The sequence below is a fragment of the Hemitrygon akajei genome, chromosome 9, assembly GCF_048418815.1.
Source record: "Hemitrygon akajei chromosome 9, sHemAka1.3, whole genome shotgun sequence".
Taxonomy (NCBI): Eukaryota; Metazoa; Chordata; class Chondrichthyes; order Myliobatiformes; family Dasyatidae; genus Hemitrygon; species Hemitrygon akajei.
In genome coordinates this window covers 25,178,523-25,199,326 of record NC_133132.1, presented here as the reverse complement: position 1 = coordinate 25,199,326, position 20,804 = coordinate 25,178,523, and the positions used below count along the sequence as shown (strand labels likewise).

Here is a 20,804-nt window from a genome sequence, read left to right as displayed (position 1 = left end):
TCCAAATTTGGCCTCACCAATGCCTTATACAACCTCACCATAACATTCCAACTCTTATACTCAATACTTTGATTTACAAAGGCCAATGTACCAAAAGCTCTCTTTACGATGCCACTTTTAGGGAATTATGTATCTGTATTCTCAGATCCCTCTGTTCTACTGCACTCCTCAGTGTCCTACCATTTACCTTGTATGTTCTAACTTGGTTTGTCCTTCCAAAGTGCAATACCTCACACTTGTCTGTATTAAACTCCATCTGCCATTTTTCAGCCCATTTTTCCAGCTGGTCCAAATCCCTCTGCAAGCTTTGAAAACCTTCCTCACTGTCCACTACACCTCCAATCTTTGTATCATCAGCAAATTTGCTGATCCAATTTACCACATTATCATCCAGATCATTGATATAGATGACAAATAACAATGGACCCAGCACTGATCCCTGTGGCACACCACTAGTCACAGGGCTCTACTCAGATTAGCAATCTTCCACTACCACTCTCTGGCTTCTCCCATTGAGCCAATGTCTAATCCAATTTACTACCTCACCATGTATACCTAGTGACTGAATCTTCCTAACCAACCTCCCATGCGGGACCTTGTCAAAGGCCTTACTGAAGTCCATATAGACAACATCCACTGCCTTTCCTTCATCCACTTTCCTTGTAACCTCCTCAAAAAACTTCAATAGATTTGTTAAGCATGACCTGCCATGCACAAAGCTGTGTTGGCTCCCCCTAATAAGTACCTTGGCAAAAGCCTTCTGAAAATCTAAGTACACCACGTCTACTGCATCTCCTTTGTCTATCCTGCTTGTAATTTCCTCAAAGAATTGCAGTAGGTTTGTCAGGCTCCAAGGATATTCATCGCTGAAGGGTGGTAGTGGGGACGAGCTCCCACTGCTAAACAAATGCTCTTCATGGCGTGCGTCTCAAACAGCCTCTGACAACCAAGTCCAACTCCTGGCCTTCACATGTGGCATAGTTCAGGAGAAAGGGCAAAGCTGGGCCAGTGGCGCCTTAAAACCAGCTGCTCCGGGCAGATGGTAGCTCATCTAGGAGCGGGAAAACTCCGATTTCAAACCTCTGCTACTTTGCAGCTATACCCACTCACGGGAAAGGCTTTGGGAGTAAACCCCGAGGAAAAATCCGGAGTCGGAGTTCCGAAGGCAGCTGACTGCTGGACCCAGCACCGGCACGGCAATTCCTGCGATGCTGCTGGCACCAAACTGTATCGACTTTCGTCGTTCCTTTGGACCTGTCATCAGCATTGGGGGTGGGGGGGTCCCACTGCATGGGCAACAGACGGATCTCCAAATCAACTCTGCCCTGGAGAAGCCACTCCCAGTGACTACCAGAGGCGCAGTACCCATGGTCGGCCACGACTGACGGAGGCCACACATTGTCAGGCAGGATTTTCCTTTCAGGAAACCATGCTGGCTTTGGCCTATCTTGTCATGTGCCTCTAGGTACTCCGTAATTTCATCCCTAACAATCGATTCCAACAACTTCCCAACAACCAATGTCAGGCTAACAGGTATATAGTTTCCTTTCTACTGCCTCCCACCCTTCTTAAATAGCAGTGTAACATTTGCAATTTTCCAGTCATCTGGTGCAATGCCAGAAACTATTGATTCTTGAAAGATCATTGTTAATGCCTCTGCAATCTCTCCAGCCACCTCCTTCAGAACCCGAGGGTGCATTCCATCAGGACCAGATTTATCCACCCTCAGACCATTAAGCTTCCTGAGCACCTTCTCAGTCATAATTTTCACTGCACAAACTTCACTTCCCTAACACTCTTGAATGTCCAGTACACTGCAGACGTCTTACACTGTGAAGACTGATGCAAAATACGCATTCAGTTCCTCTGCCATCTCTCATTACAATATCTCCAGTGTCATTTTGTGTTGGCTCTCTTTTACCCTGTATATACTTAAAAAAGCTTTCAGTATCTTCTTTGATATTAGTCACCTGCTTCCTTTCATAATTCATCTTCTTCTGAATGACCTTCTTAGTTTCCTACTGCAAGTTTTTAAAAGCTTCTCAATCCTCTATCTCCCCACTAGCTCTGGCTTCCTTGTATGCCCTCTCTTTTGCTTTTACTATTGGAGTTTTTCGAGGATGTAACCAGGAAGTTAGACAAGGGAGATCCAGTGGATGTAGTGTACCTTGATTTTCAGAAGGTAATTGATAAGGTCCCACATAGGAGATTGGTGGGTAAAATCAGAGCTCATGGCATTGGGGGGGAAGACATTGACATGGATAGAAAACTGGTTGGCAGATAGAAAGCAAAGGGTAGCGGTGAATGGGTGTTTCTCGGAATGGCAGGTGGTGACTAGTGGGGTGCCACAGGACTCGCTATTGGGACCACAGCTGTTTACGATTTACGTCAACGATTTAGATGAAGGCATTGAGAATAACATCAGCAAGTTTGCTGATGATACTAAGCTGGGTGGCAGTGTGACATGTGATGAGGATGTTAGGAGAATTCAGGGTAACTTGGATAGGCTGGGTGAGTGGGCAGATACTTGGCAGATGATGTTTAATGTGAATAAGTGTGAGGTTATCCACTTTCGGAGTAAGAACAGGAAGGCAGATTATTACCTGAACGGTGTAAAGTTAGGTAAGGGAGAAATACAAAGAGATCTCGGAGTCCTTGTTCATCAGTCACTGAAGGTGAATGAGCAAGTGCAGCAGGCAGTGAAGAAGGCCAATGGAATGTTGGCCTTTATTACAAAGGGAATTGAATACAAGAGCAAGGAAATCCTCTTGCATTTGTACAGAGCCCTGGTGAGACCACACCTGGAGTATTGTGTACAGTTTTGGTCTCCAGGGTTAAGGAAGGACATCCTGGCTGTAGAGGAAGTGCAGCGTAGATTCACAAGGTTAATTCCTGGGATGTCTGGACTGTCTTACGTAGAGAGGTTAGAGAGACTGGGCTTGTACACGCTGGAATTAAGGAGATTGAGAGGGGATCTGATTGCAACATATAAGATTATTAAGGGATTGGACAAGACAGAGGCAGGAAATATGTTCCAGCTGCTGGGAGAGTCCAGTACCAGAGGGAATGGTTTGAGAATAAGGGGTAGGTCATTTAAGACAGAGTTAAGGAAAAACTTCTTCTCCCAGAGAGTTGTGGGGGTCTGGAATGCACTGCCTCGGAAGGCAGTGGAGGCCAATTCTCTGGATGCTTTCAAGAAGGAGCTAGATAGGTATCTTATGGATAGGGGAATCAAGGGATATGGGGACAAGGCAGGAACCGGGTATTGATTGTAGATGATCAGCCATGATCTCAGAATGGCGGTGCAGGCTCGAAGGGCTGAATGGTCTACTTCTGCACCTATTGTCTATTTACTTTGGCTCTGACTTCACTTGTCATCCACAGTAGTGTCCTTCTTCCCTTTGAAAATTTCTTCTTATTTGGAATACATCTGTCTTGCACTTCCCTCATTTTTCAGATACTTCAGCCACTGCTGCTCTGCTGTCCTTCCTGCAAACGCCCCTTTCCAGTCAACTTTGGCCAGTTCCCCTCTCGTGCCCTTGCAATTTCCTTTATTCCACTGAAATACTGACACACTGTAGTTTATTTTTTCCTTCTCAAATTTCAATGTGAACTCTATCATTGTGATCACTGTTCCCTAAGGGTTCCTTAACCTTAAGCTCTCTTATCACCTCTGGATCACTGCACAACACCCAATCCAGCACAGCCAACAAGAAGAACAACAAACTGTTCTAAAAAGCCATCCCTCAGACATTCGACAAATTCTCTCCCAAGGTCCAGTACTGACCTGGTTTTCCCAATCCACTTCCATGTTAAAATCCCCAGCGATTATCATGACATTGCCTTTCTGACATGCCTTTTCTATCTCCTGCTGAAATTTGTAATCCACATCCCGGATGCTGTTTGGAGGCTTGTGTACAACTGCCTTTAGGGTCCTTTTACCCTTGCCATTTCTTAACACAGAGACTCTACACCTTCCAATCCTACGTCATCTCTTTCCAATGATTTAATATTATTTCTTATACATAGAGCCACACCACCCTCTCTGCCTACTAACCTATCTTTCCGATATACCGTATATCCTTGGACGTTCAGCTCCCAATGGCAGCCATCCTTTAGCCAAGTTTCTGAGGTGGCCATGTCATATTTGCCAATCTGTAGCTGAATTTCAAGACTGACCATTTTTTTCCTTATGCTGTGTGCATTCAAATATAACACTTTCAATCCAGTATTTGTTGCTTTCTGTTTTAACTGCACCACACCTCTACTGCCCTGTAACTCATGCTACTGGCTTTGATTAAGCCTTATCTCCTTCCTGTTCTTTCTATAATCTCTGTTGCATGCTATCTTTGACTTATTTCTGTTTTCCTTTTCCTCAGCTCCATCACTCCAGTTCCCATCCTCCTGATGAATTAGTTTAAACCCTCCCAAACAACCTCCATGAAACATGCCTGCTAGGATATTGGACCTCTTTTGGGTTCAGGTGTAACCAATCCTTTTTGTACAGATCGTACCTCCCCTAGAAGAGGCCCCAATGATCCAGGAATCTGAATCCCTGCCCTCTACACCAGTCTCTCAGCCACATATTAATACGCCTGACTATGCTATTCTTGCACTCACTAGCAGGTAGCACAGGCAGCAATCCTGAGGTTACTACCCTGGAGGTCCTGCTTTTCAGCTTCTTACCTAGCTCCCTGAATTCTCTCTTCAGGACCTCCTCCCTTTTTCTACCTATGTCATTAGTACCAACGTGTACCAAGACTTGTGGCTGGTCACCCTCTCCCTTCAGAATCCAAACTGAATCCATCCCCCCAACTGCATCCAAAACGAGAGAACCATTACTGAGGGGATGGCCACAGGGGTGCTCTCTACTATCTGAGCTCTTTCCCCAATTGCCTGAGAGAAGGCAACAATGAGCAGCCTTCTTCAGCCCCTGCGTCCTTCTAGTGCGGGGGATCCCAACCCTTTTTATGCCATGGACTGAGGGGTCCCCTATTCTAGTGGAATGGTGCTGTGACGATGGGGGGGGATACAGGCCCAGTTCCCTCTCATATGAAACTCAAAGGGGAGTCATGTGATCTGATGTTGCCTTCGTCCTTCTATGAAAAAGAGTCACAGGCAAAGATATAAATAAAATGTGGAGGAATGAAAAAAGTGGGCAAGTATTCCACATCCAAACTTGGCAAATTCAGAGAGCCGTATTATAGGAAGGATGTGGAAGCTTTAGAGGGTGTAGAGAAGATTAACCAGGATGCAGCCTGGATTAGAGGGCATGTCTTTTGAGGATAGGTTATGCAAGCTTGGAGCATAACTATGCTCCAAGGCAGCAAACAACTTCCAAGCCAACTGTGAGTCAAGAAAGAGTCAAGCTCAAAGCGAGTCAAGAAAGACACAGGAAGGCATCCGCTCCTGCCCCAACAGACGGTGCTCCTTGCCCCATCTGCACTTCGGACTTCGGTCTCAGAAGTCATATGCGTGCCCACAGACGTTGACTGCGCAACACATTCGTCTTCCTCGGACTTCGAGAGACTACTATTATGTATGCAAGCTAGGACTTTTCACTTTGGAGTGAAGGAAGATGAGAGGTGACTTGACAGAGGTGTACCAGATGATCTGAGTGGATAGCTAGAGTTTCCCCACCAAGGGAGAAATGTTAAGGTGATTGGAGACAAGTGAGGGGGAGGGGAAAATGGCAGGGGTAATTTATTTATTTTTAAAAAAACAACAGAGTTGGGGGATGCGTAGAACACCCTGACATGGGCAGATACATTAGGGACATTTAATCAACTTTCACATGGGAACATGAATGATAATAAAATGGAGGGAGGGTTAGTTTGATCTTGGATTAGGTTAAAAGGTTGGCACATGATTGTGGGTCGAAGGGCCTGTCCTATGCAACAAACAGCTCATGGGAGATTTAACCCACTTGAATAAACTATCAGGAGCAAAAAAAGGGGATTAGAATTCCTTTAACTCAATTACAACTCCTATCTCAATCCTTCTACAAGATCACTGAAGGGAACTTAGTGCAGCTGATGCTGTACTGGGCACCAAACCAGAACACAGGGTAGGTGCACCTTAGCACCAGCAGCTCAATTGCCCTCCTCTGCAGAGAACATAGAATCGTATCACCAGTAGAGGTAACATACACCAGTTCCTCAGCTGCCCGACATTACTGAACTCTTGGATCATTCACATGTACCATCCTGTGCATTAAACAGACACCTTCTTGTCTCTGCACTTCATTACTCCTCATGTATGTGAAGGATGTAGAAAGTAGTCAATTCAATTCTGATTCTGAGATGGCTTTTTAGAGTAGCTTGTGGTTGAGCCCACTAGGGGAAAAGCAATTCTGGATTGGTGCTGTATGAAGCAGATATGATCAGGGACATTAAGGTAAAGGAAACCTGAGCAAACACTGATCATAATACCGTAAACACGAGAAAATCTGCAGAGAAACACACACAAAATGCAGGAGGACCTCAGGTCAGGCAGCATCTATGGAAGTGAATAAACAGTCAACATTTTGGGCCGAGATGTTCATTAGGACTGAGAAGGAAGGACTAATAGGCAGCTGAGACAAGGTAAAGGTCAGAGTGGGGAATGGGGGGGCGGTTTTAAACCAGAAGGAGAAATCGATATTCATGCCATCAGTTCCGAGGCTATCCAGGTGGAATATACTGTCTTGCTATCCATCCTGTGGGTGGCCATGGACCAATATGTCTGAACGGGACTGGGGATTAGAATTAAAATATTTGGACACCAGGAAGTACTGCTTGTGGCAGATTACGTGGAGGTGCAGTGGTCCCCCAATTTACGCCAGGTTTCACCGCTAGAGGCTGACACAATAGATGATTTGCAGATTTACTGGTGAAGTGTAGCCTCACCTGGAAGGACTGGTTGGGGACCTGAATGGAGGTGAGGCAGGAGGTGAATGGGCAGGTGTAGCAACTTAGCCACTTTTGTTTTAGGGAGATAAGTGGGGAGAGACAAATGGACAAAGGAATCGCAGAGGGAGTGATCCCTGCAGAAAGCTGGGAGGCGTGAAGGGGAGGAGGATGGGGTAAAGATGGACCCCTTTGGAGATGGAGGAAGTAGCAGAGGATAACGTGTTGGATGCTGAGACTCATGGGGTTGTAGGTAAGGACAAGAGGAATTCTATTGCTGTTAGGGCAGCAGGGAGATGGGGTGAGCACGGATGCTTGGGAAATGAAGGAGATGCCGGTGAGGGCAGAGTCAATATTGGAGGGATACCCCTTTATTCAAAGCAGGAGGACATCCCTGATGTCCTGGAACTTAAAGCTGCATCCTGAGAACAGATGTGGCGGAGGAACTGAAAAAAGGGGAACAGCATCTTTACAGGAGAGGGTGGGAAGGAGGTAGTCAAGATAACTGTGGGAATCAGGTTTATAAAAGATGTCAGTTGAGAGCTTGTCTCCAGAGATTGAGAAAGGGGAGGGAGGTGTCAGAGAATTTAAGGGTAGGGTGGAAGTCAGAGGCAAAGTTGATCAAATTGACAAACCCAGCAGAGGTGTATGAAGCAGCACCAATGCAGGAGAAAGAGTGGTGGTGTGTTACCGGGGAAGGCTTCTAACATGGACTGCTTCACATAGCCAGTGAAGAGGCAGGCATAACTGGGGCCAACGGCTACCCCTCAAATTTAGAGAAAGTGGGAAGAGCCAAAGGAAAACGGAGGACCAGTTCACCCAATGGAAGAGGGCGACTTCACCCTGCAATTTCAGAGGCAGAAGCTGAAGTCAGATGTACCAGTATTACAGTGGAATAAAGGAATGATAAGATTTGGTCGAAGTTGATTAGAAGGGGACATGAGCAGGGATGACAAGAGAACAGTAATGACTGGAGTTTCTGGGAGAAATTCAAAAGGTGCAGGATAGATGCATCCTAAAGCAGTAGTATTCTAAAGGCAGGATGATGTAACCACGGTTGACAAAGACAAAAACAACAAAAGCAAACAAGAGGGCATATAATAGAGCAAAAATTAGAAACATATAAAGCCTACAGCACAATACAGGCCTTTCGGCCCACAATGCTGTGCTGAACATGTACTTACTTTAGAAATTACCTAGGGTCACCCATAGCCCTCTATTTTTCTAAGATCTATGTACCTATTCAAGAGTCTCTTAAAAGTCCCTGTCGTTTCCGCCTCCAGCACGGTCCATGCAATCACCACTCTCTGCATAAAAAAAAACTTACCCCGACATCTCTGTATTTACTTCCAAGCAACTTAATGTGCAGTCTCATGCTAGCCATTTCAGCCCTGGGAAAAAGACTCTGACTATCCACACAATCAATGCCTTTCACCATCTTATCCAACTCTATCAGGTCACCTCTCACCCTCTGTCGCTCAAAGGAGAAAAGGTCAAGTTCACTCAACCCATTCTCATAAGACACACTCCCCAATCCAGGCAACATCCTTGTAAATCTCCTCTGCATCCTTTCCATAGTTTCCACATCCTAAATTAGTGGTAAGTTAATGATTGTAAAGCTTTTAAAAACCAACAGAAGGCAACTAAAAAAAAAGCCCCAAGGAGGGAAAAGATGAAATATGAAGGTAAGCTAGCCAATAATATCAAAGAGGATAAAAAATAAATAAATGAGTAAAAGAAAGACCAGAGTAGGTTTTGGATTGCTGGAAAATGATGATGTTATACAGAAAAGGAAATGGCAGAAAAACTAAATAAGTATTTTGCATCACTCTTCACTGTGGAAGACACTGGCAGTATGCTGAAAGTTTCAAGTGTCAGGGAGCAGAAGTTGCTATTAATAGGTTGAAGGTGCTTGGGAGACTGAAAGTTCTGAACGTAGATAAGTCACCTGGATCAGATGGACTACAACCCAGGGTTCTGAAAGAGGTTGCTGAACAGATTGTGAAGGTATTAGTAATGATCTTTCAAGAATCATTAGATTCTAGCATGGCTTCAGAGAACTGCAAATGTGCAAATATCACTCCATTCTTCAAGAAAGGAGGGAGGCAGAAAGTAAATTATAGGCCAGTTAGTCTGACCCTAGTGGTTGGGAAAATGTTAAGAGTCAATTGTTAAGGATGATGTCTCAGGGTACTTGAGTCAACATGGTTTCATTAAGAAAAAATCTTGCTTGACAAATCTGTTGGAATTCTTTGAGGCAGTAACAGGTAGGAGAGAGAAAGTAGACGTTATTCACTTGGATTTTCAGAAGGCCTTTGACAAGGCATCGCAGATGAGGCTGCTAAATATAATAAGAGCTCATGGTATTACAGGAAAGATACCAGCACAGATAAAGCAGTGGCTGATTGGCAGGAGCAGAGAGTGGGAATAAAGAGAGCCTTTTCTGGTTTGTTGCTGGTGACTAGTGGTTTTCCACAGGGGTCTGTGTTGAGACCGCTTCTTTACATTATATATCAATGATTTGGATGACTGAATTGATGGCCTTGTGGCCATGTTTGCGGATGATGTGAAGATTGGTGGAGGAGCAAGCATGTTGAGGAAGCAGGGAGATGCAGAAGGACTTAGATCAGGAAAATGGGCAAAGAAGTGGCAGATGGAATACAGTGTCAGGAAGTGTATGGTCACACACTTTGGTAGAAGGAACAAAAGCATAGACTATTTTCTAAATGGTCAGAAAATTCAAAAATCCAAGGTGCAAAGGGAGTCCTTGTGCAGGATTCCATAAAGATTATCTTGCAGATTGAGTTGGTGGTGAGGAAGACAAATGCGATGTTAACATTCATTTTGCGAGGACTAGAATATAAAAGCAATGGTGCAATGCTGAGGCTTTACAAGACACTGGTGAGGCCTCATTTCGAGCGTTGAGAGTAGTTATGGGTCCCCTAACCAAGAAAGGATTTGCTGACATTGGAGAGGAGATTCATGAGAGTGATTCCAGAAATGAAAGGGTTAATATATCAGGAACATTTGAAGAATGGGGAGGGGGGAATCTCATTGAAACCTATTGAATGTTGAAAGGCATGGATAGAGTGGATGTGGAACAGATGCCTCATATAGTGGGGTAGTCTAGAACCAGAGGGCACAGTTTCAATAGAGGGAATGTCCATTTAGAACCGATGAGGTAGAATTTCTTTAGCCAGAAAGTGGTGAATTTGCTTAACTGGGCAAAAATGTACTGGTCCCAATTAACCAGAATCCACTGCATTAGGCTGTGGTGTGTTGGTTAGGCAGTGACAAACAATAAAAAACATTCAACAATTATAAAGAATGATATATAAATAAGCTAAAGCAGTTGGAGGTTAAAGTACAGATATGGAATAAGATGTGAATAAATACACTTATAATGTGAATAGTATTAAAAAAAGTGGGTTTAAAGTGTCTACAGTGTAATGATGAGGGTAATAGAGGGGGTGGGGGGCTAACTAGGATGGGTAATCAGATTAACTGTCTGGGTGAAGAAATTGACTCATGCCTGGGGGACGAATCAGTCTAAAGGGCAACATGACAGACACTGGGAAAGGCAAGTCAGAACTTAGGAGAGAAGGTCAGAAATAATTAGGAAGAGAAAAGTTCTAGAGTGAGGTGATTCAAGGGACAATCTGACTTATGGAGCACACTGCAGAAAGTTACCCAGTGCGAACTACAGTACAATCTACTCTCACCAAGAGTGATGGATACTGCTTTCAAGGGACAGTTACTCAATGTAGACTTTAGAGCTATGGTTTAAGTACTGAACAAAGGGCTGAATAAGTACTGACAATGGGGGGGAGGAGGTGAGAGTGAAGCTGCCTTTAATGTCATGTCACTATCTGACTGCGTCAGCAAGCACCCCAGAGAAAATGAAGCTGATGAACATCAAAGTGGTAACACTCCAACGACTGGAACCAGCCCAATCCTCAAATCCCACCAGTGAGACAAGTTCCACTGGTGATAATCAACTGCCCTGAAAGTGAAGAGTGTTGCTTGACAGAGTTAAAACTATCAATCAGCTACTGCTTTTAATACACTCAAGTTAAAGGCTTTCTGGCCATGCTGGAGGACATCAGGAATGAAAGTAACACCATAGGGAATAGAGGAAGAAGACTGCAAGTTCAGACTTGAGAATATTAGAGAGCTAAAGTAGCTCCTTCACCTTTACAGAATTGAAGTTTGTTATTTGGATCACAGCCACTGGGCTGTTTCTCCAGATCTGTTGCCCTCAGATTAGTGGCGCTGACAGTTCAATTTGGGATCTCTCAGACTCATACAGTACAGAGGTTGCTATGAGAACAAGATTCAGGAGTCAGGGGAATTTTACAGGGGTTTAGATGCTAAAGATGCAGACAGAGAGGAAGGGGTTCTGGGTTCTGTAAGGGAGTGATGTATACTTAATGCTGAATTTATGTAGGCCTTGCACAAGGCCTCTGTTTTGGCACATCCCTCACCATGATACAGAACTATGGAAGGTTACAGTAAAATATGGCAGCAGCATGCAAGGGGCAAGCTGTAGGAAGCCCTGTTGTTCATACTTCTGTAAAACTGAGGAGAATCGACCCTGCTTCTGAGTGTAAATAATGGAAGGCTTTCATTGGACAACAAGTCATTAACAAGAGGACATGAAGACAGTTCAGAATGGCATGGGCAGCTTTCTAGCCAATTGAGAACCGCTAGTTCCTGAGAGATCCAAGTCTGTCCTCAGCAGAGTTCAGAGGTACCAGGGACTCGCTGAAATCTATAAGATGCAACAGCGTCCGAGAGTGGGTGGAGAAAGGACACTTCTAACCGCAGGTCTAGAACAGGGGGCCAGTCTCAGGATACAGGGCAGGACTGAATAGAAACTTCTTCACTCAGAGGATGAGGAATCATCCAAATTTGCTACCACAGCAGGCAGTGGAGACAGTTGCTGAACATGTTTCAGGTATGTAATTTCTACACAAACGAGGCTTCAAGGGTACAGGGAGAGAGCAGGAACATGATATGAGAGCATCAGTAATTGGGGTGCAGGGAGAAAGAAAAGAGAGGCAGGTACAACCTACTCTGCTTCTAAACTGAGTGATTAATGGTGGGTCAAAACATTGTGCAATAATGCTGGCTAAGATAGCTGGATCTTTGGACAATGGGAGAATCAAGAACAGTGGAGATCAAGAGTTGAGACTGACAGTTGTGATTCAGGAAGCAGAAGTAGGCACCTCAGTGATGTCAGTATCGACTGCACAGCCTGAACTGCCCTCGAGGAGGGGGTGGGGAGCAGCCACCTTGAAATTGGTCGTGCTGGTGAAGGTGCCCCCAATCCAGCTGGAGAGGAACACCCAGTCAATGAGCCACAGTAGCATAGCAATTAACATACCGCTTTACAGTACCAGCGATTTGTGATCATTCCCACTGCTGTTTGTACGTTCTCCCTCAGACCGCCTGGGTTTCCTCCTGCTGCAACTCTCCCCCCACATTCCAAAGGTGTATGGTTAGTGTTAGTAAGTTGTGGGTATGCTGATTGGTGGCGGAAGTGTGGTGACATTTGCAGGGCTACCCCCACTCCCCCCCAAGAACAACTCGAATTGTGTTAACATGAGGAAATCTGCAGATGCTGGAAATTCAAACAACAACACACACAAAGTGCTGGTGGAACACAGCAGGCCAGGCAGCATCTATAAGGAGAAGCACTGTCGACATTTCAGGCCGAGTCCCTTCGTCAGGACTAACTGAAAGGAAAGACAGGAAAGGAAAGATATCTCTCCTTCATGGAAAGATATGACCATGGGAGAAAGGAGGAGGAGTGGCACCAGGGGTTGATGACAGGCAGGTGAGGAGAAGGGATGAGGGGAGCCAGAGTGGAGAATTGAAGAGGAGGAAGGAGGAAAAAATGAACAGAAGTTGGAGAATTTGATGTTCATGCTGGGTACCCCAGATGAAATACAAGGAGTTTGTCCTCATCATGGCAGTGGGGGGTGGTCATGAATGGGAATGGGAGTTAGAACTAAAATGGGTGGCCACCAGGAAATCCTGTTTTTAATGGCTGGAGTGGTGCTCGACAAAGCATTTTATGTTGGTCTCCAGATAAACAACTCCAACAGATTCACAGGCGAGGTGTGGCACTTAACCTGCGTGCAGAGAGAAGTGCCAGGAGGGAGATTAGAGCAATCCCTGTGGAAAGCAGAGTGGCGGGGGGGGTGGGGGGGGGGGAAAGAAGAGTATAGATATACTTGGTGGTGGAGTTCTGTTCTGTTGAAGACGACAAAAGTTGCAGGGGATGATGTTGGATAAAGAAGCTCATGGGGAGGTAGGTGAGGACAAGAGGAATTCTATCCCTGTTAAGAGTGGATGTTTGGGAAGTGGAGGAAATGCAGGTGAGGGCACCATCAATGGTGGAGGAAGGGAAACCCATTCTTCAAAGGAGGACATCTCTGGAAAGGAAACCTTGTCCTGGGAACAGATGAGGTGAAGTCAAAGGGACTGAGACAAGGGAATGGCAGGATGGGAAGAGTGCGTTAGGATAACCACGGGAGTCAGTAGGTTTACAAAACATATTGGTAAACAGATCAATAAAGGGGAGAGGGGTGTCAGGTGAACTTGAGGGCACTGTGGAGGTTGGAGACAAAGCTGATGAAATTTACGAGCTCAGCATGACTGAATGAAGCAGCACCAATACAATCAATGGAGAAAGAGTTGAGAAGCATTATCCAGGAAGGCTTGGTACATGGACTAAGTTTCCTCCCAGTTTGGAGGAGCAGTATCTCATATTCTATCCGGATAGCCTCCAACCTGATTGCATGAACATCGATTTCTCCAACATCAGGCAATTCCCCACTGTTGCCCCATCCTACCAATTCTCCTCACCTCCTCTTCCTGCTCTTTCTCCCAGTCTACTCCCCTATCAGATTCCTCCTTCTCCAGCCCTTTACCTTCACCTTCCGGCTTGAGTTCATCCCGACCCCCCCCCATCCACATGGTTTCACACATCACCTTCTACCTGGTCCTCCTTTCCCTTCCTTTCCAGAACTAATGAAGGGTCTCAGCCCAAAATGTTATTGCCAACACAGATGCCTTGTGCAGGAAGGCACAGAGTCGACTGTACTTCCTTAGAAGGTTGGCGTCATTCAATGTCTGTAGTGAGATGCTGAAGATGTTCTATAGGTCAGTTGTGGAGAGCGCCCTCTTCTTTGTGGTGGTGTGTTGGGGAGGAAGCATTAAGAAGAGGGACGCCTCACGTCTTAATAAGCTGGTAAGGAAGGCGGGCTCTGTCGTGGGCAAAGTACTGGAGAGTTTAACATCGGTAGCTGAGCGAAGGGCGCTGAGTAGGCTACGGTCAATTATGGAAAACTCTGAACATCCTCTACATAGTACCATCCAGAGACAGAGAAGCAGTTTCAGCGACAGGTTACTATCGATGCAATGCTCCTCAGACAGGATGAAGAGGTCAATACTCCCCAATGCCATTAGGCTTTACAATCCAACCACCAGGACTTAAGAACTTTTAAAAAGCTATTATTAATGCTTTTTGAGATAGTGATTTAGATGCATATCATATTTTTTACTGAGTTAAGTATTGTATGTAATTAGTTTTGCTACAACAAGTGTATGGGACATTGGAAAAAAAAGTTGAATTTCCCCATGGGGATGAATAAAGTATCTATCTATCTATCTAACTGCCAGACCTGCTTTGTTCCAACATTTTGTGTGTTGCTCTGGATTTCCAGCATCTGCAGATTCTTGTGTTTATCAACACATTTCACTTTTGATGTACATATGACAAATTTTTAAAAAAATCTTTTATAATCTTATTGAACAGGAAGGCAGGTGAGAGGCTGAGTGGCCTGGCCTGCTCCCATTACTATCTGTAAGGTGAGATGGTGGTGCTGGACAAAATCAGCAGCACAAACCAAGTCATTGTCCTGCTCTGCAGCTGCTGCAATAACTCAGCAAGTTGACTGCCAGCTCAACATTATGGAGAGACAACAAGAGACGGGAGGGACTGGGTTCGAAAGCAAGGACATGGGGACAATCTGCATGGGCCACTGCAGCCCTGCATACAAGACAAATGCACTGCACTCTGCCTCCTGTAGCTGCATCATTCACACACCACTGCAGCAATTGGGCAGGAGAGGAATACTCAAAGATGACCTCAAGCACTGATGTTGATAGAATTTTGATTAAAAATTGCCCTCCAATTCTCCCCCTCACCACACGAGGCGCAAGGAAAGGTCACTTCTCACAAGGATGAGTGTTTACCAAAGTTTAGTTTTCACTTGGGCTCCACAGCCATCTGCAGTAACGAATTCCACAGATTCACCACTGCCTGGCTAAGGAAATTCCTCATCTTTGTTCTGAAAGGGATCTTCTTCTATTGAGGTGGTGCCCCCTGCTCTGTGTAGGAGTGATAAATCAAGGAAAAAGGCTCTTCAGGTACACACATTCCTATCAGACACTTTTCACTCAGAAATCAAGATTTTACACAAGGTGCTTGAGACAAGCGGTGCATTTTGGAGCTAAAGACAATCTGCTGGAGGTCTCCCTTCAGTCCTGATGCAAGAGTCTTGACAATCCCTTCCCACACCTCAGATGCTGCTTGACCTGCTAGGATTCTCCAGCAGATATGCATTGCTCCAGATGCCATATTCTGCAGATGCTGGAAATCCAAGCAACAGATATGAAATGCTGGAGGATCTCAGCAGGCCAGGTTCCACAAAGTAAGCTTATTCAGAAAGTCAGAAGGCATGGGATCCAGGGAAGTTTGGCCAGGTGGATTCAGAATTGGCTTGCATGCAGAAAGCAGAAGGTCATGGTGGAGGGAGTACATTCGGATTGGAGGATTGTGACTAGTGGTGTCACACAAGGATCGGTTCTAGGACCTCTACTTTTCGTGATTTTTATTAACGACCTGGATATGGGGGTGGAAGGGTGGGCTGGCAAGTTTCCAGACGACATAAAGGTTGGTGGTGTTGTGGATAGTGTTGAGGATTGTCGAAGATTGCAGAGAGACATTGATAGGATGCAGAAGTGGGTTGAGAAGTGGCAGATGGAGTTCAACCCAGAGAAGTGTGAGGTGGTACACTTTGGAAGGACAAACTCCAAGGCAGAGTACAAAGTAAATGGCAGGATACTTGGGAGTGCGGAGGAGCAGAAGGATCTGGAGGTACATGTCCATAGATCCCTGAAAGTTGCCTCACAGGTAGACAGAGCAGTTAAGAAAGCTTATGGAGTGTTAGCTTTCATAAGTCAAGGGATAGAGTTTAAGAGTCGCGGGGTAATGATGCAGTTTTATAAAACTCTGGTTAGGCCACATTTGGAGTACTGTGTCCAGTTCTGGTCACCTCACTCTAGGAAGGATGTGGAAGCATTGGAAAGGGTACAGAGGAGATTTACCAGGATACTGCCTGGTTTAGAGAGTATGCATTATGATCAGAGATTAAGGGCTTTACTCTCTGGAGAGGAGGAGGATGAGAGGAGACATGATAGAGGTATACAAGATATTAACAGGAATAGATAGAGTGGATAGCCAGCACCTCTTCCCCAGGCCAATACAAGAGGACATGGCTTTAAGGTAAGGGGTGGAAAGTTCAAGAGGAGTATTAGAGGAAGGTTTTTTTTATTCAGAGAGTGGTTGGTGCATGGAATGCACTGCCTGAGTCTGTGGTGGAAATACACTAGTGAAATTTAAGAGACTACTAGACAGGTATATGGAGGAACTTAAGGTGAGGGGTTATATGTGAGGCAGGGTTTGAGGGTCGGCATAACATTGTGGGCCGAAGGGCCTATACTGTGCTGTATTGTTCTATGTATCCATGGAAAAGAGTAAACAGTCGACATTTTGGGCCGAGACTGAATTGATCCATCCCAGATTGCAAAGGGGAGCAAGTGAGAAGATATCTGGGGCTCTGACAGAGATGTTCTCATTTTCATTAGCCACAGATGAGGTAGCAAAGACTGGAAGACAACTATTGTTGTCCCCTTGTTCAAACAGTAACTGGAAACTACAGTGAGCCTTGCATCAATGGTGAGGAAGTTGTTGAGACAGGATTTATGTTCACTTGGAAAGGTAGCATTTGTCAGTATAGTTTTGTGCAGAGGAGATCATGTCTCACAATCTCAGTTAAGGTGGACACGGAAAACTGACGAGATGTTACATTTATTTACAAATAAATGGGATGGGAATGAGATGTTTCAAGAGTACCTACATTTCCATCCTCATTAATAACAAAGATGACAACAATGTTGAACATAATGCTGGCTGTCAAAAGATAAAGGGTCATAAAGCAGCTAGAAAATTCAACGGAGTATTCACACGTGCAACTTAATGCACACAAGGTGATGAGGGAGAGCGAGTGACCTTGGGAGTACCGATGGACAGAATCCTCAGGGTGCAAGTTCATAGCTCCCTGAAAGTGGGAACAGTAAATAGTGAAAAGTTGATGGAACGCCTTCAAAGACTGAGACCTTGTGTCAAAGAACTGGGAAGAGTGGTGATGTACAAAACATCGGTATGACTTCATTTTGAATATCGTGCACAGTTGTAGTCGCCACAATGTGGCAATAGAGAGAGCACAGAAAAGATACACTAGGCCAGAGGGGAGGGCTGTGGATATAAGACAGACAGACTGGGTTTATTCTTGCTGAAAAGTAGGCCCGAATCGTCATCTGTTTACTCTTTTTCATAGATGCTGCCTGGCCCACTGACATCCTCCAGCATTTTGTGTGTGTTGCTTGGAAACAGCTGTTCACTCATGATCCCCATGCAATCTGACCGAGCTTGAGCAGTTTTGTAAACAAGAATGGGGAAAAATTGCAGTGTCCAGATGTGCAAAGCTGATAAGAGACCTGTCCACACAGACTCAAGGCTGTAATTGCTGACAAAGGTGCATCTACTAAATACTGACTTGAAGGGGGTGAGTAATTATGCAATCAATTATTTTGTGTTTAATAACTGAAATAAATTTAGACTAATTTGTAGAAATTTGTTTTCACTTGGACACAGAAGTCTTTTCTGTTGACCAGTGTCAAAAAGCCACTGAGATTCAATGTTGTAAGAGTAAAATATGAAAACTTCCAAGCAGGTGAACACTTTACAGGCACTCTTTATACAGTTACAAAGGGGTTTGGACGGGTATTTAGATAGGAAAGACACAGAAGAATTTGTCAAGTACAGGATTAGCAGCTCTGCAACTCCATTTGTATTGCACTTTGTACTTGTAGGAGGATCATCACCTTGTCACGGCAGAGGCTCCATTTCCTAAGACGGCTAGACCCAATGCTGTATGGAGTTGAGTATTCTGGATTCTGACTCCAATCTGTCAAGGACCGTGTACTGACTGCCTGTGAAACCACCTCCGCAAGCATTCTCCATGAAGGACATCGTAAGAAACAGGAGCCCATCGAGCCTGCCCCGCCATTCAATAAGATCATGGCTGATCTGTAAACTCAAATCCATCCACCTGCCTTTTCCCCCATAACCACTAATTCCCTTACTATGTAAAAACCTATCTAATGGTTTCTTAAAAAATATTTAGCGAAGAAGCCTCAATTGCTTCCCTGGGCAGAAAATTCCATAGATTCACCACTCTCTGGGAAAAACAGTTTCTCCTCATCTCCGTCCTAAATCTTTTGCCCTGAATCTTGAGGCAATGTCCCCTAGTTCTAGTCTCACCTACCAATGGAAACAACTTTCCTACTTCTATCTTATCTATCCCTTTCAAAATTTTGTATGTTTCTATAAGATACCCGCTCATTCTTCCGAACTCCAGAGAGTATAGTCCCAGGCGACTCAATCTCTCCTCATAGGTTAACCCCTTCATCACTGGAATCAACCTGGTGAACCTCCTCCAAAGCCTTCCTCAAGTATGGAGAGCAGAACTGCACACAATACTCCAGGTGCGGCCTCACCAGTACCCTGTATAGTACTCCTGAGGATTTCATACTGGACTACTTGCCAGACCAATGAATGATCAAAGACAACCCTGGCATTTCCAGGGAAAGGGATCTGTGTGATGGTGTTGGAGGATGGAGAAGTCACTCACATTTACTTGTTTTTCATCACTACCCCTTAGCAGACTCCACAAATCCCTGGGAAACAAAACATCCACCAAAAAAACAAGAGTGTGCTCTAGTCTCCAAATGGAATAGCAGTGAATGTGGCAGTTCTGAAATGTGAACCACGATCAAGGACCAAGAGTGGGGAGGTGAAGGAAGATGAGCTCACATGTTAGGTGCACCACTGCCATGCCTGTGGCCCAAGTCAATGACCAAGGACAACAGGGCAGCCCCAAACGTCCCAGTGACCCAACAACTTCCTTTCTCCACATTTACCCACAGAATTGGGAAACTAACCAAGGGACTGATTTCAAATTCTGGCCTCCAAACTATTTGCTTTGAGCACGACTCTCTTCAGTAGCCTTTCTTCAAGCCCACCATTTTACTTTGTACATCTCATCCTGAAATTCACAGTATACTCATGCAGAAAAACGGCAGTCAGATACCCTGGTAGTAAACACCGGCCACCCTTCGGAAACCACAAAAAAGGGCAAGTCGATCCTGCAAAAAAAGTCAGAAACTCTCAGGTCAGACACCAATCCTGAAAGTTGAGCTTTCAAAAAAATATATCATTGGGCTTTAGAACCTCTTCATCTTTTATACACAAAACATCAACTTTGATTAACATAATTTTCTTTATTAGCTACACGCGTCTAACTGGGTCCCTAACGTCTGCGCGAATGCGTGGTCTTAAAGAGATCTAAAATTGCATTTAAAGTTGCCAGAAACAATCCGAAAGGTGAACAGATTCCCCTTAGGAGCCCACACCTCTCGCAGACAAGCAGGGTGGGTACCTGCACCCAAATATACAACCTCGTGACCTTGCAAATTCAAACGCAATAAACTACATCAAGATACAAATAACCGACCGTTAGCATATTAAGATTTTTTGGGAAAATCACTTTTAAAAATACAGCACAATTTCCCTGCATTATGAAACAGTTTCGCTTTTAAGACTGATTGCAAATTTGGATGACATTATAAACTCGGTTGTTTTTCGCAATAACTCCCCGCCCATTTTAATTTGTATAGAAACTGTTTCCGACACTAACAGTTTGCATGAGTCACTTGCGGGGTGATGGGTGGGGGAGAGGGAAGAGGGCGACCGCAGGGTGATCCCCACTTGCCTTGAGAGGGGAGGCCGAGAGTGCAGGCTGAATACAGTACCTGTGCTGAACGCTGCGCCGGTGTCCCGGACACGGGGCCGCTCTCCGCTCTCTCCAGCCAGGCGCTCGCTCGCTCGCTCCCTCCGCCCGGCCCGACCCGGCTCCCCGTCACGCGGCCGCGCGCGCATACGTTACTTTTTTTCCGCTTCCTGCCAACGCCACGCGAGCCGAAAGCAACGCTGTCATTGGCCCAGCTGCTCGCAACATGTATCCAATTTCAGGCGACCAGCGGCCAATCGCCGTGCTCCTATCATACTCTCGCCGGACCTCATTCGAAACAGCGGAGCGGAGGTGTTGGGCGCGGGGGGGGGGGGGGTGGAGAGCGGTGGTCGCCATGGATACAGCTCCCCCCAACAAAAAAATGTTCCACGTGGGTAAATTTGGGGAGGGCGGCTGGTCTGCCTGGTGCCATTCTTCCCTTCCCGCGTAATTCCGGAGGTGCTGTTTTTTTGCCTCGGGAATGCTTGAGGCTAGTAAGAGCATTTCTGCCGTTGTGGCGGCTGGACAGAGATCCGGCTTCCTCCTCTGTTGTAATATCTGTTCCCAACGCTTTGTTTCGAAACCAAAAGTGCCGTGAACTGTTTTTGGTTCCGCTGGAAATGTCCTCACTCTCTTCAAACCGTCTCAATTCACTGGTTGGTTTGGGTCAGGGCTGGAGTTTTCTAGCTGAGAGAAGTGGCAGTCAATGAGA

At 45.3% G+C, this 20,804-nt stretch overlaps 1 protein-coding gene across 4 annotated transcripts in view; it reads right to left on the bottom strand.

The window, feature by feature from the left end:
* Positions 1-20,225, bottom strand: part of LOC140732936 (uncharacterized) — an 86,891-nt gene extending 66,666 nt beyond the window's left edge. For 3 of the 4 annotated variants that reach the window (XM_073055662.1, XM_073055664.1, XM_073055665.1), the window contains exon 1: positions 20,115-20,225. The gene's annotated coding sequence lies outside the window, so the exon portion shown is untranslated. The remainder of the gene's footprint in view (positions 1-20,114) is intronic. The other variant, XM_073055663.1, reaches the window with a different exon arrangement.
* Positions 20,226-20,804: the final 579 nt, after the last annotated feature.